The 14,316-nt window shown below is 44.6% G+C and overlaps 1 protein-coding gene across 4 annotated transcripts in view; it reads right to left on the bottom strand.

The window, feature by feature from the left end:
- The window catches only part of smurf2 (SMAD specific E3 ubiquitin protein ligase 2), a 59,394-nt gene that overhangs the window by 36,022 nt on the left and 9,056 nt on the right, over window positions 1-14,316 (bottom strand). The gene's annotated exons all lie outside the window — the stretch shown is intronic.

Raw genomic sequence — 14,316 nt, 5'->3', positions numbered from 1 at the left:
TTTTAGGGTTGAATGATGGGAGTAAGAGAGGCCCTATCGTGCTTTTTGGAGCTTTCCATTTCCTGTTGTGTGTTATATAGGTTTTTATGCATGCATATGGTCTGCTAACCAGCACATCTGTACAATTAAATACAAACAATCATAAAAAGCACCACTTTAAATGTTATTTTCTACCAGAGCAAAGCAGTCATTTAGCCCAAAAACAGCAAAAAGTCGACTAACGAACCTACAGAACGTTATTTCACAAAGATCAAAAGAAGCCTTCAGTCAATCGCTCCTCACATCAGAGGGCAGACATGTTTATTCTGTGGCTCTACCTCAAGTCTCGCTTTCCCACTTCCCCCCTGCAGGTGAGAGTGCTCAGACTTCACTTTCTAACACAAATAGACAAAGACACACCCATAGTGGTAGACTGCAGCTTAAACCATTCAATCTACCCCCCCCCCCCACACACACACACACACACACACACACACACACACATACTCAGACTCTCACACACATGTCCGATTTCACCCTGAATCACGTTATGTCTGATTCTGCCCCACCGGGAAACAGAATCCAACACACTGATCACCAGCGAGGAACACACACACACACACACACACACACACACAGGAGGTTGTGGGCTTAATGACAAGATCCCCATTAAAAAGACAGCAAAAAAACTGAATGCAGACCGTCCTGGGGGGGGGGGGGGAAGAGAATTTCTTTCCGCAAACATCCCTGGGAATGTGTTACGTTCCAGTGAAACCCACCTCATCTCTAAAACATCTGGTATGCATCGCTGTCAAGCACACATACACGGGCTTGCGCACACACACACACACACACACACACACACACACACACACACACACACACACACACACACACACACACACACACACACACACACACACACACACACACACACACACACACACACACACACACACACACACACACACACACAATCTGATTAATTACTAAGAGGCTCAGAGGAAAGTGTGGATGTGTGTGTGTGAGCTTTGAAGCTTAAAGAGAGGTGAAGAGAGGCAGGTAACAGGTGACCAAAGTAATTTACAATGCTTCTGTCCAACCATATTGTGAAAAAGCGCTATAAAGTGGTGCAGGGATGACGTATTTTGTAGACAGACCCTGAAGGCAGCATCCCCCTGGTTCCCTCCACAAAAAGCCAATGGGATTTCTGCATGTGATTTTAGATTATTGCAGAAAATATCTCTGATGATTTCACATGACTTCACGTCTCCACCGCTAAGCTAAACGCGGCTAATGTTGGGCGTGATGGCGTTTAGGCGTCTCATTTAGACACTTGTTAGCAACCGCTGTTTTTAAATCCACCAGTGGGAGATGTGCTGACATATTTTATGTCGTAGAACTAAACTTTATAATATGTTCAGCTTGTGTTAACCACAGACTTTATTTCAGGATAACAACCAAAAACTGTACAAAACAAGGGGAACCAGAAAGGCTGAAATGCCGACTGGTTTTGGGGTTTTACGTCTAAATCCTGCAGCACTGTAGCTCATAAATCACAATCCAATAAATCCACAGGAGGTTGAAAGAAAGAAAAGCAAACCACTGGGAAAAGAGACTCTAAACAACGCATGACAATAAATACATAACCCTAACCAGCAGGACATGGCCCACATAACAGCAAAATGAGCTGAGCTGAAAGCCTGAAAACCCTCCTGTGAGTACATAAGCCAGCCACACAGCAGGAAGGCAACTCTACAATTAGACCCATATAGGATCTTTGTGAAAACATACAAGTGGCCCGGATTACATCTGAAACCAGAGGGGAAACCACTGGAACGAGAGGGAGACAGACAATGGTGGCAGGGAAGCCAATTAGGAGTCTGAGGCTGCATGAGGAGAGGCAGAGGAATCCAAGCGGCATGATACAGCGCAGACAAAACAGCCATTATAAAACGTCAGGATGATATGCATGATCTTTAGGTCGTCTGTAGACAGAGGGGTGAGGTCAACACTCCTGTCTCTGCAGGCCGAGCTCTCTGGATGACAAACACGGAGATGAAAATGTGTGTCATTATATAAAAAGGCAGGTTGCCAGAGAGAAAGGTCTAGTCTGACCGCAGCTATGTGAGCCAGCGGGATGTAGGAAAGAGCAAGTCACCTGTCAGAAATAGCAACGTCTACTACCTCTGTTCAACTATTCCATGTTGGAGGGATACAAGACTGCTTTTTTTAATGTGTTTTGGAAACGTTTTGAAAGCTCGAGCGCACCAGCTACACGTTAGCTCAACTGTAAGAGAGTTTGGTAGGAGAGCAGGAGATATATTTACACTCAAACAAGTGCGTTAAACATTTTAACGTTCGAAAATGAGACTGAAAATGTGAATGTAATGCTGTGTCTCCATTCGGATACTTTGGATTCTTCCCTCGGCACACGTCTACTACCATCGCATGACACTTCCATGTGTAAGGGATACAGGCTCTACAGCAGGCATGTGCTACGTGTTAGCTCAGATATAAGAGAGTTTGATATCAACGCAGGGATTTAATCGTGGGGAAGAAGCCGATTGTTTTTGATCCAATGATGAAACCATTCAACTCCAAAAGCTGTTGACTGGTCTGCAGATTTCAGTATCACGTTGACCCCCTGCAGAAGGGAAGAACATGTTCTGTCCCGACGCAAAAGCTTTACATACTGAAATAAATAGAAATCAGAGGGTCTCTTTACCCACAGCCAGTGCACACAAACCCCCAACGTTTGCCGTTATGGGAAATGGTTTCGTGATGACAGAGAGAAGGAAGTGGGCGAGCGCGCACCTACAGGGCAGCGTCGTAAATCTGTTGTTTTACTGGTCAGCCCGGACCGGCCTTTCTCATGCTCACTCACACACACACACACACACACACAAATATAATTACTTATGTTAGAATGAAAGAGAGACACATACGTCAGCACACACACAGAGTCAGCCCCACACACACACACACACACACACACGGCCCGGAGATTAAACAAGAAGGAAAAGCTGATTCCAGACGCCAGCGGGGATCACATCATTCTCTTGTTCCACGGCTACACTCTCAGGGAGGGGCGACCGGAGAGTGACGCCAGAGTGGATACGAGGTGAGGGGTCACGCGGGCGAATTCAAACGCTTGAACCCACTTCAGAGCTAACCTTTACGAACGAAATGTGAGCGACAAAATTCATTATTACTCCATGAGAGTGTGGTGGCGCTGACGGGGATATTATGCTGTCCTCAACATGGGAACCACTTAAGTCTCTTTCCAAACTGTTTCACACTTCATATAAACAGGGCAAAATGCTTCAGAAACTTCATAATTAAAGGATATTGGAAAGATGTTCTGGGCACAGAAATAGTTTCCATCGAACTACCGGCACGTCCAACCCTCTGTGTCCAAATGAGATTCCAAAGCTCAGTAGCACCAAGAACAACACTTTAACTGTTCTCTTGTTCTGCTTTAAACAATATATTTATTTGGGATGAGCGCAGACAACCCTCTATCGGTCACTGGCTTAAAGGAAAACCCTCCTAATGTTTTACCTTTGATATGAATGGAAGGCCTGATCCTCATTTATAAAATATAGGGGGACAGCGGTGGAGACATCCAGCAGGACTTGGCTTGGGAGTGTTGCCGAGGTGTTCCTGAGAAAAGCACCTGTCCCTACATTTGCAGCCCACTGGGATGGGTCATTTCCCCTCTGTGGGACCAGTAAGGGTAGACTTTATTCAGCTGATTGTAAGGCTTCTTTGTTTTCCACTTTATTGACAATTCAACATGTTCATTTGAATATTTCTGGTTCATAAATGTATGTATGGCAAGTTTCTCAGATATCTGTATTCATGCTGTAATGAGGAGTGTAAAGTGCATCATTGTGAATACTTCGTTTATTATTTCGTCATTGGGGGGTATATATTTGTGTATGTCTTTTGCTTAATAACAATGAATATAAGGTTCCCTAATTCTAAGGATTTTTTAGTTTGGATTTTCTATTTTCTGTAATAAATACTGATATTAATTACCCATCTCTTACTATCAGAGCGACTGTGTAATGTAGTATCATTGAAGTCCTCGAAGGCTTCAAACTTTCCCCTTTTCTTTCACAGAATCCCTCAGACACACACACACACACACACACTCCGGAAAAAAGCATCAGATAACCCATCTCAAATCCTCTGTCGTCATAGCAACGGGCAGTCAGGAGGCAGAAGCTGAGAGAAGGGTTCCTCTGTGTCCCTCAGTTTCTCATTCAGGTCGCCTCGCTCAGAGAGGGAGTGCAGCGCAGAGACGTTTAAAAACTACAATATAGAGAGAAAGAGAAGGTTCCAAAAGAGAGGAGCAGGAAGGAGAACCAAAGCTAGAAAACTAGTTGGTATTTTAGCACTTCCTGTTAGCTCGACGATGATTTTATGAATGTGTTTTTTCATCACCGGTGAATTGAGAAATGGTGGATGCTAACACGTGTCCAAATGAGACGACTAAACGTCATCACGCCCAACATTAGCCTCCTTTAGCTTAGCAGTGGTGACGTGAAGTCATGTGACCGTGCTGTAGTTCCTTTATAGCCCAACATTAGCCTCCTTTAGCTTAGCGGTGGAGACGTGAAGTCATGTGACCGTGCTGTAGTTCCTTTATAGCCCAACATTAGCCGCCTTTAGCTTAGCGGTGGTGACGTGAAGTCATGTGACCGTGCTGTAGTTCCTTTATAGCCCAACATTAGCCGCCTTTAGCTTAGCGGTGGTGACGTGAAGTCATGTGACCGTGCTGTAGTTCCTTATACTTCACGTTTCAGCTCTACTGAATTTTTGCAATATTTCGATCCAGAACATGGACAACACAGGCTTCCCTCCATCTGATAAATGAGCGAAAGCTTTTGGGCTGAAGGCCCACTTCTCTTTGACTCAGTGTTGTTAGTTTAATCCGACCACAGAAGAAGGCTATGTGAGGATGTGATGGCAGGCAGACAGGCTCACCCACACGAGAGGTTAAAACACATGAAAACATTGTTAAAAAATCATCTCACAACCACACACACACACACACACACACACTGACACTGATGGGAAACAAATACTTGGCCAACGTGTCGGTGACTAAGTGGAAATCTAACCTGGTGGCTCAAATAAATAGCAGGCGGTGTTGTGTGTTCGCTCTCGGTGGCTGCAGCTTATTAGTCACATAATGGCTTTCCACATTACTGCCCATACAGGGCTTCTTCCCAGAGGACAGCATCGAAGGCTTAACAACCACACACACACACACACACACACACACACACACACACACACACACACACACACACACACACACACACACACACACACACACACACACACACACACACACACACACACACACACACACACACACACACACACACACACACACACACACACACACACACACACACACACACACACACACACACACACACACACAGAATTGACCTGAAGTGAGTTTCCTGTTGGTTCTTTCACAGTTTCTGATCTGTGCCGTGTTTGCGCGGCACCTTGGGTACGAGCAGTTCTGTAAAACTAAAGCTTTATTATTATTACATTAAGAAATCAGCTCCTCCGAGTGGCGACAGCATCAATCGGGGTGAAGTTAAAGCTCCACCTGCGGAGGAGTTGACCGACCCGGTTTCTCACAGGCCGGTGCACAAAGAGCCCCACTGTGCCGGGGGAATCAATGAAGTCCGCCAGACGCAAGCCAAACACCTGGCCGGGGGGGGGGGGGTTCATGTGACGGGGGTGGTGTCACCATGGTAGCAATCACTGGGAGATGAAACTGGGAGGCGACACATGCACCCGCTTTAAGACTCACATACACACTGAAGCCTTGTGTCTACACTGGGAAGAGCCTCCTCCCAGCACCCATATCTTGACAGCGTATCAGCACTGTTGCATGACAGAACAGCCTCATCCCCTAGCTTTTATTTCCAGTTTGTGCCGGTATAGATATAGCACCAACAGGAGGATACTTGCCTTTTTACTCATGTATGAATAATAAGCTTCACTGCTAAATCTGACAGCAGAGAGCGTGAAAGAACAACACTCAATCATGCGCTGGTTATGGTAGTTTCCTTCATATGTATAGAAAATAAAACAATACTCTATTTTGATTTCTACGATGACAACCCCAACGCTCTTCTGAAATATGTTACAGGGGCTTTCCTAGAAAAATAAAGCACTTCCCGCCAAAATTAAGCCCCGCCCACTTTCTGGTGAACATCCTGCTTTAAGATGTACTTTCATTAATCCCCGTGGGGAAATTTGAGAATTCTGCATGTGACCCATCCTAGTGTTAGGAGCAGTGGGCTGCCATATGTACGGCGCCCGGGGAGCAGTGTAGGGAACGGTGCCTTGCTCAGGGACACCACGGTAGCACTTGGTCCTTTGGGGACTTGAACTGGTGACCTTCCAGTTCCCAGGCCAAGTCCCTAACCACTTTGCCACCACTGAGAGCAAAGCCCAAAATAATAATAAATAAAAGTTCTCAAATTCAGATTTTTTTCCACAATTCTTTTTTCACTGAATTTATTTGAATTTTCTATTTATCTTCTTATATTTAGATAATTGTTTGGGAAGAGTATTTTTAGTTATTTGACATTATTTTATTATTGGAAATTATTATTATTTTTCAGAATTGGATTTAAACTTCCACATGGCCTTTCTCCTCTTCAACAGCATTGGTGTTCCTGTTATTTTGTCCACCCATTCTCTTTAAAAACACAGTACGAGGCGCTAACCTCACTTCTGGTCTAAAGTAAGCCCCGCCCACTTCCAGGTGTAAATCCTGCATTAAATAAAAGTGTCTTCATGTCTTAAAGCTGCTGAGTCATATATCGCACCTCAAACAACAAATAGATCCAGAGCTCCGGTTCCTTTACTTCCTCTCCAGAAGAAAGGAGAGTAAAAGAAAGGATCAGAAATCTCAGTCTCAGTGTCAGCCTGCTGCCTGCCACTCGTCCCCCGGCAGACCCACCGGACATCCATCCCCTCTTTATTCTCCGTAAGCTGTCTCTGCCGACTGACCAGACATCTGACCCCATCTCTATATCTCTGGACTCATTAAACCCTTTCTGAGATATTGTTTCCTGGCACCACTTTAACATTGTCACGCGGAGAATCTGCATTTTATTGGAAACAAATGAAGAAAGACCAAACTGTTGATGCTATGATGCTTCCTACAGGCCCTAACAGGACAGAGCCTGGGAAAAAAGGAAAGAGCACCGTGGGATAAAGAGGGTCTGCTGCTCTGTGGTTAACCATTACACTGGTGGAGGAAATGGGGGTGTGGGAAAAGAGACAACAGCCTGGTAATACTCCACCATTACCATCACACAGTCTAATGAGAGGCAGGGGTTTCTAACCAGCTGATGAAATAAAAAAAATCAGTCCTTTAGCGGGTAAAAAAAAAGGCATGCAATAATAAAGATTAATGTGACTTATTAGAGATAGAGAATCTTTTCAGACGTCCATTATTTTTGGGATATTATCTGTCTTTTTGAACGACTTGGAGGGATTATATCTCTTCGCTGGCCTGGGAGCGCCTTGGAATCCCCCAGTCAGAGCAGGTTGATGTGGCCAGGGAGAGAGAAGTTTGGGGCTCTCTGCTGGAGCTGTTACCTCTGCGACCGGATACGCGGGAGAAGATGGATGGATGGATGGATGGATGGATGGATGGATGGATGGATGGATGGATGGATGGATGGATGGATGGAGGGATGGAGGATGGAGGGATGGAGGGATGGAGGATGGAGGAATGGAGGGATGGATCTGTCTTTTTGAACGACTTTCATTGATTTTTTCCATGTTAAAACATTTTAATAAAATGAGTAGCAGCAATTAAAGTAACATGAAATAATATTAGTGAGAATTGCAAGAAGGGGTGTGTGTGTGTGTGTGTGTGTGTGTGTGTGTGTGTGTGTGTGTGTGTGTGTGTGTGTGTGTGTGTGTGTGTGTGTGTGTTTGTTGCACGCTGCAGAGTTATTGGCCGTGGTGGTTATTCAGTCTGAACCCTTCCTGAACCTCCCTTCCTGTTCACCTGGTTCCTCCAGTGCACCGACCCGCCAGACACATCTTCAGGGAACAGCACCTCCCCTCCTCAAACTCCTCCAGACCCCAACCTTTCCTCTGTCTAGCTAAGTGTCTGCCCTGCTTTGACTCCAGCACTTTCATTGTTCTTCTATAAACAAAAGGCTACCCCCCCCCCCCCCCCCCCACACAGTCTGCCTCGACTCCCCGACTTGAAACCCTAAACGGAGATTGTGACTGACGGTTGTTTTAGTGAACCTGTTCTTTGACCGCCTTGCTGCTAATCTCCGCACCGTCTTCTAATCGATCTCCCGTGACAGCATGCTGGGTAATGTTTAGTCTTCAACGCTGCCTCCTGTAGGCTCGTGTCACTCAACACAGGGGGGGTGATATAAAGGTGGGTGTTGGAGCTTGCATGCATGGCAACCTCCAAAAAAGCAAAGTCTGGCACAGGAAGGAAATTATTCACAGTTTCCAAGTTGAGTTTGGACTGAGCCAACTGTGGAGCGGGATGGACCGACCGAGGAATAAAAAGTGTCTTTGGTACATTCCTGTTTGCACGTTCACTGGATCTGAAGATAAGACCGATGACAGATTGTCCTAACAGCAGCAGAAACAGCACTTCCCTGTTTGTGAAGGACATGTTGAGCAAAGTGTAGCCGGTGCAGGGTGAGCCGGTGAGTCAGTACTCGGCACCGATGTACCCTGGGTCATTAGGGCTGGCAGGGAGCAGGGACTCACCCGGGGATTAAATGTAATCCATGCAAAATGCAGTTTAGGTTCCAGAGTACCTCAAAAAGGCCTCGGTCAAGACATGATACAAAGCAACTGACTACCATTGTGAAGATTCTACACTTACACCAATTTGAACTGCATGGTTCTGCTCCAATGGACTCAAATTTGCTCAAAATTTCCTTCTGACTTTTTTGTTTTCAACTGTGGATAGTACCCTATCAATGTAGGCGTATCAGTTCTTTAATTAAGATAAGATGAGATGTACCTTTATTAATCCCTGTGGGCTAATTCAGGAGTTTGTAAGACATAGTTTGCATAGATCTATGTCCAGTGGATAAAGTCATCGGGGTCTCTATTGACAGAAACTTGCAGGATGTTTGTGTGACGCGAGCGATGGACCGTCTGATCAATCAGGTGTCTGCACTTTTCTACCTTCTAGTATCTGCTTGTTTGAACACCCATGTAAAAAAATGACTGTACTACGCAAAACATGTGTGAATGGAAACCAAGAACAGTGCGGGACGTGCCGAATAAATACAGCTCAACAGGAAATGAGTTATAGTTATTAACTCTCCAAAGATGATACCAAACAAACAACCTCCAAAAAAAGGCTTTACGGGGTAGTCCACTCCACCCATTCACATCCACCATGGGTTACTTTTTAGAGACCTGGCTTCCCCACTTCACTTTAGCCCCTAACTTCAGCCATGCAGCATGCAGAGAGGAAGTCGGGTAGGATTTCAGGAAGTCTTCACGGGGTGCAGACTAACTGTGGAAATGCGGTTCAGGCCGACTGACTTTGAGACAGCGGGAAACATCCCAGCTTTGGCATCTGATGATGACATGATAGAGATATGGGAGTCACTGGTGTTGGCAGAGTGATCATGGAGACACTAACTACCACTAATACCTTTAAACAGACATGCAATTTCAACCATTTGTATAATTAGAACGGAAAATACATCAAAACCTTCTTGTGCATCATTGTTCTAGAGGAAACTGAAGGGAATAAGTCCAAAAAAGGGGGGAAATTGCTTAATTGCCTCTTAAAAAAATAAAATAAAACAGGCATTCATAGATCTCTGTCCTACATGTGCAAGTGAGGAAGATCTATCGTGTGGAATATTTAGGATTGTTCTACTGGATTTCCAACATTTGTCTCGGCTTTTAGATCAATCTGTTCAATGTGTACAGATTGCTGAAGAAACATCCACCAATAAAAACAGTATAAGGAAACTTAAAGTCCGAAGAGCAAACACAGAAATGGTTGAAACCTAGGACCCCCATTGAGTAAAAGGACACCTGCTGAACCAAAACGCTGCGAACTGAAGCAAAGATAAAAAATGGTGGATTTAGTGGAAGGAAGAGACACGAGACATGCATCCCCCATAGCTTCTCTTCATCAAAGGAACGACGGCCATGACCGAGAGGAGTCATTTATCATTACAGATCACGCTCTGCACCTGCTGGTAATGCGATGAAGGCTCTCCAGAAACACACCGACACGCTCAGAGGAAACTCAGCTCCGCGAGGCCGTGTTATATTATAAAGATGACGTGATGCGGTCGGAGCATGTGGCGGCATCAAAGACCAGAGATTATTAGGGATGGTTAATAACAGGGAAACCAGCCAAGACAAACAACAGTCTAGGAAGCAAGTCTTTCAGATTTATTCCAGGGGCTTTACGTTGACAGCTGTAAACAATTGGGAGTTTTCTAACATCAAGATTGAAGACTTGAGTGTTGCGGCTACAGGCAGTCGAGGGGCTAAACACGGGGAGATAAACACTTTGACACGCTCAAACAATCGCTCCTCTCCTTCCGTTGTATGACCATTTATCGTAGGAAAACAAGGGAAGATACATCCAAGTGCTTTAGTCAGATGGTTCAGGTTGCAGGATTTCTCTATAAATTGCAGTCAATAGAAAGTTTTGCCTCCCAAATCCCCCCCGCGCTTTCCATACAAAACCACACTGAGCAGGTGAGGTGAAACTCACTCCGATAACACACAATCAATAGAAACACATGAACCCCAAATCTGGCTCCTACAAAGGTTGGGTCACGACGGTACGGTGCCTGGTAAGTGACGTAGACAGAAGGGTTTTAAACAGAGTTATAGTTGGAGGAATTATTGCAAAAAGGAAGTATTTCTTCATCAAAAAGCCAAAAGGCGGCTGGCGTGATCGCCGTTAATCGAGCACTGAAAAGACCTCGTGTCGTTTTTACATTTATTAGAACAAGCTCCTTGACAGTGAGTCTCACACAACACAGTACAGATACAATATCATATAACAAAATATATATAATATAACCAAAAAGTACAATATACAATAGTGATTATTAATAAAGTTTAAGAAACATAGATATATTTCACAATATGTTACCTTACTTCACCCAACAACAGGCGACCACCTCTGTAAACACACTTCCATCTGGAGTTGTAGTTTGAGTTACATTTTAAGCCAGTTAATGGTAATAATTTGATGGGCTTTTAATACCAGAACTCTGAGCATATACATCGTGTCTTTTCCAATTCACAGCTTTGTCAATTCTTAAGAAGAAATCCCACTTCTTCAATTTGAAGATTTGCTAAATGTCTTCAATCAAATGTACATTGTTTAGCTAGTTGGACAAAACAACTCTGGGATACTTTATAAAGAAAACAATCAATCATATAATTAAACTGTAGATTCAATCCATAAATTCTTGCAGTCTGAAACACAATAGACTTTTTGGTGTTGAAAATAGAGACAGCCTCTGGGAAACCTTGAGATTGCATCATAACCAAACCGGTTTTAAACAATCGGTCAAAATACCAACTAACTGCTGCGAAGTGAAGAGCTTATCTTCCTCTGCAGAAACCTGTCTGACTTCATGGCTACAGTCACGACGCAGATTCCCACGTCAAAGGAAAGAGGCTGGCAACATTCTTCATTGGAGAACATTTCATCCGTCCCACGTCAGCTTTTCCCTCCGTGATACAGGGTAATTGCATAACAGTGGACCCCGACAATTTTTGGGCTCCAAATAGTGGGAAACCATGCCCCAATGGCAATTTTTTGTGGCATTCCTGTTACCCCTGCATAGTACATCACCCTCTCTTTCCACTCGGTGACACAACGTTCCTAACAGAGTCATCCATGCGGGTAAAGTCTTCCACAGCACCTTCCCCCGCTGCAGCTAAGTGAGAAAAGTCCAAACGGTGAGCGAACCCGAGCCTTGGCTTCTGCAAGCTTGCACTCCCGTTGGCCGGGTCGGAGTTGTTTTCAGTGGCTGCTCGGATCTCCTAGCTTCTTGGCTCCTTTGCCCTGTGATGTAATGGGGGAGAGTAGAACGGTTGGACAGTACCAACCTGTTTAACAGAAGTCGAGGACCACCACACAGTGGTGTTAAATGCCAGAAATGCTGCTTTGCTTTGCTTCCCCCTCTTTGGGTTTTCCCCCTCGCAATCCTGGGGAGTTTTAGTTTCTAAGAATGATTTCACAACTTCATCTGGGAGCCGCGTTACATCATTACCGCCAGTTATATTTTCCCTTTTTATACAGTGTGCGTCGTGCCAGTGAATGTGTTGGACTGAAAGGACCCAGAGCGATTTAGGAAAGAGGACAGTAATCACGTCGTAATCGTAGATGAAAGCACAGCACAGCCTTTTACTACTGGCTCTTCAGCGTGGGGCTGCAGCTACAGGTATTTTCACTATAATTATCTGGGGTTATTAACCTCGGAGAAGAAGGCAAGAGTCTTAAAAATGTCCAACAAATAAACCCAGGCCAACGTAGACACCTTTTTGCCATAGAATACAACAGCAATACCTCCAATGGTTGCTAAATCTAACAAGAAAGGCTCCGATAGGGTTAGACCTCAAGGGACGCGCTATTCAACTAAAATATCAACCCTAGCGCTAATCTTTTATTCTATGAAACATAAAAACACCCCTGAAAAAGGCCCATCACAACTGGAGTGTGAAGTTCCTAAATACAACAATATGCAAATATAAAGAAAGACAAGCTGCAAATCTTCACATCTGAGATCGACCCTGAGAACGCTGGGCCTCGTTCTTTTTCATTTTGCTCTTTAGAAACAGAATTGAATACCAAAGCAGTTACTAGACCATCTCATCCTTTCAACTCTATTTGAGAAGTCATTCAGAATCTGCAGAGGACATGTAAAGCAGTCCTAGCTGCACAGAGCATGACTGCAGAGGTTCAAATGCAGCATGAAATGATTTCCCAATTCCTTCCTTGCGTTGTTCATCCTCTGTTAATGACCAATTGGCGCCGTGTGCAGTTGCACGCTATAAACGGCTTTTACTGCGCGATGCAAGTCATGTTTAAATTAGATGACACGCGTCTACAAGACATGAGTCATAATCACGTCTGACCCGAATATAGCTCGGCCTCGGAGGAGAGGTTGTCAAGTCGAGCCACATTGCAAGACTTCAAGATGAGGTTATTTATAACTTAGACAAAAGCTATCAAACCTCAGGAAGTCCACGAGCGCTGCAATAACTCTTAATAAATGGAGCTTAAACATGCTGTTTCAGATGCTAAACATATGATCTTTACAAGCCTGAGCTAAAATGATGAATGCATCCAAAACAACATTGATTCAGTGGTGGGAAACCAAAGCATTCTTGATATGAAGTCTACATATCTGTCCCACCATGACTGTCTACGGTAGCAGACGTTAGTTTCATATTGAACCCACGTCTCTTATCAACCAGACATCTGAGACGATGGATACCTACGGGACTCTGAACATACTTCGGATTCCTTGGAGTTGAAAACCCCGTGTTGAAATATCACATTTGTTTCCTCGTCTAGACTTTCTCTTCTTTCTACGCTGGATTCCTGTGGGGTGTTTGTCTAAAGGCGGCCGAGTTGCCATTTGAAATGTGATCCGGTGTGAATATAAACATCTTTCTTCTGAGCACTGAAGGGGGTTTAAACGTCAGGCCGAAAGCACGGACAGACGCCTGCAGTCAGCTGTTGGCGTCTTGCGGCTTTTCGCGGCTTCCCCCCTTTTGCCTTGAGACTTGAGAGACTCCCATCTGCTTGAGGTTAGTCAGAGCTAATCGTATCAACCCGTGTCCATCCAGGTTTAAAGCAGAGTCCGCACGTCCAAGAATTATTCTGGGGTTACCCTTTCTCCAGTCGGACAGCTGGGCAGGACTCTCTGAACACCACGACTCCACCTCTGTTTCTAGGGGGAGTAAAATAATCTGTGTGGATATTTATCAGAACTAATGAGAGTCTGTCCAAACGTCCTGAGTGATCTCACCTGGGCACACTGATAATGATCACAGACATCCCAGAAAACTAAGGGAAATGAAGGGGGGAGACAAGCTGATCTAATTAACCGCGTTACGTCGCATTTCCACTGCATGGTACCGGATTTTTGACTGCGTAAAGCGCCCCTTAATGTAGGGGGAGATTTAGAAGTTAGCATTAGCCACATAGCTTAAAATTGTGTAATTGTCAACAACAGAATCGCGGAATCCCTTTATCGGAAATCAAACATATGAATGAATCGTAAAGCGTAGTTT

This window comes from Eleginops maclovinus, chromosome 16 (genome assembly GCF_036324505.1).
Source record: "Eleginops maclovinus isolate JMC-PN-2008 ecotype Puerto Natales chromosome 16, JC_Emac_rtc_rv5, whole genome shotgun sequence".
NCBI lineage: Eukaryota > Metazoa > Chordata > Actinopteri > Perciformes > Eleginopidae > Eleginops > Eleginops maclovinus.
The sequence above is the reverse complement of the archived record's forward strand: the minus strand, read 5'-3'. Positions and strand labels throughout refer to the sequence as shown.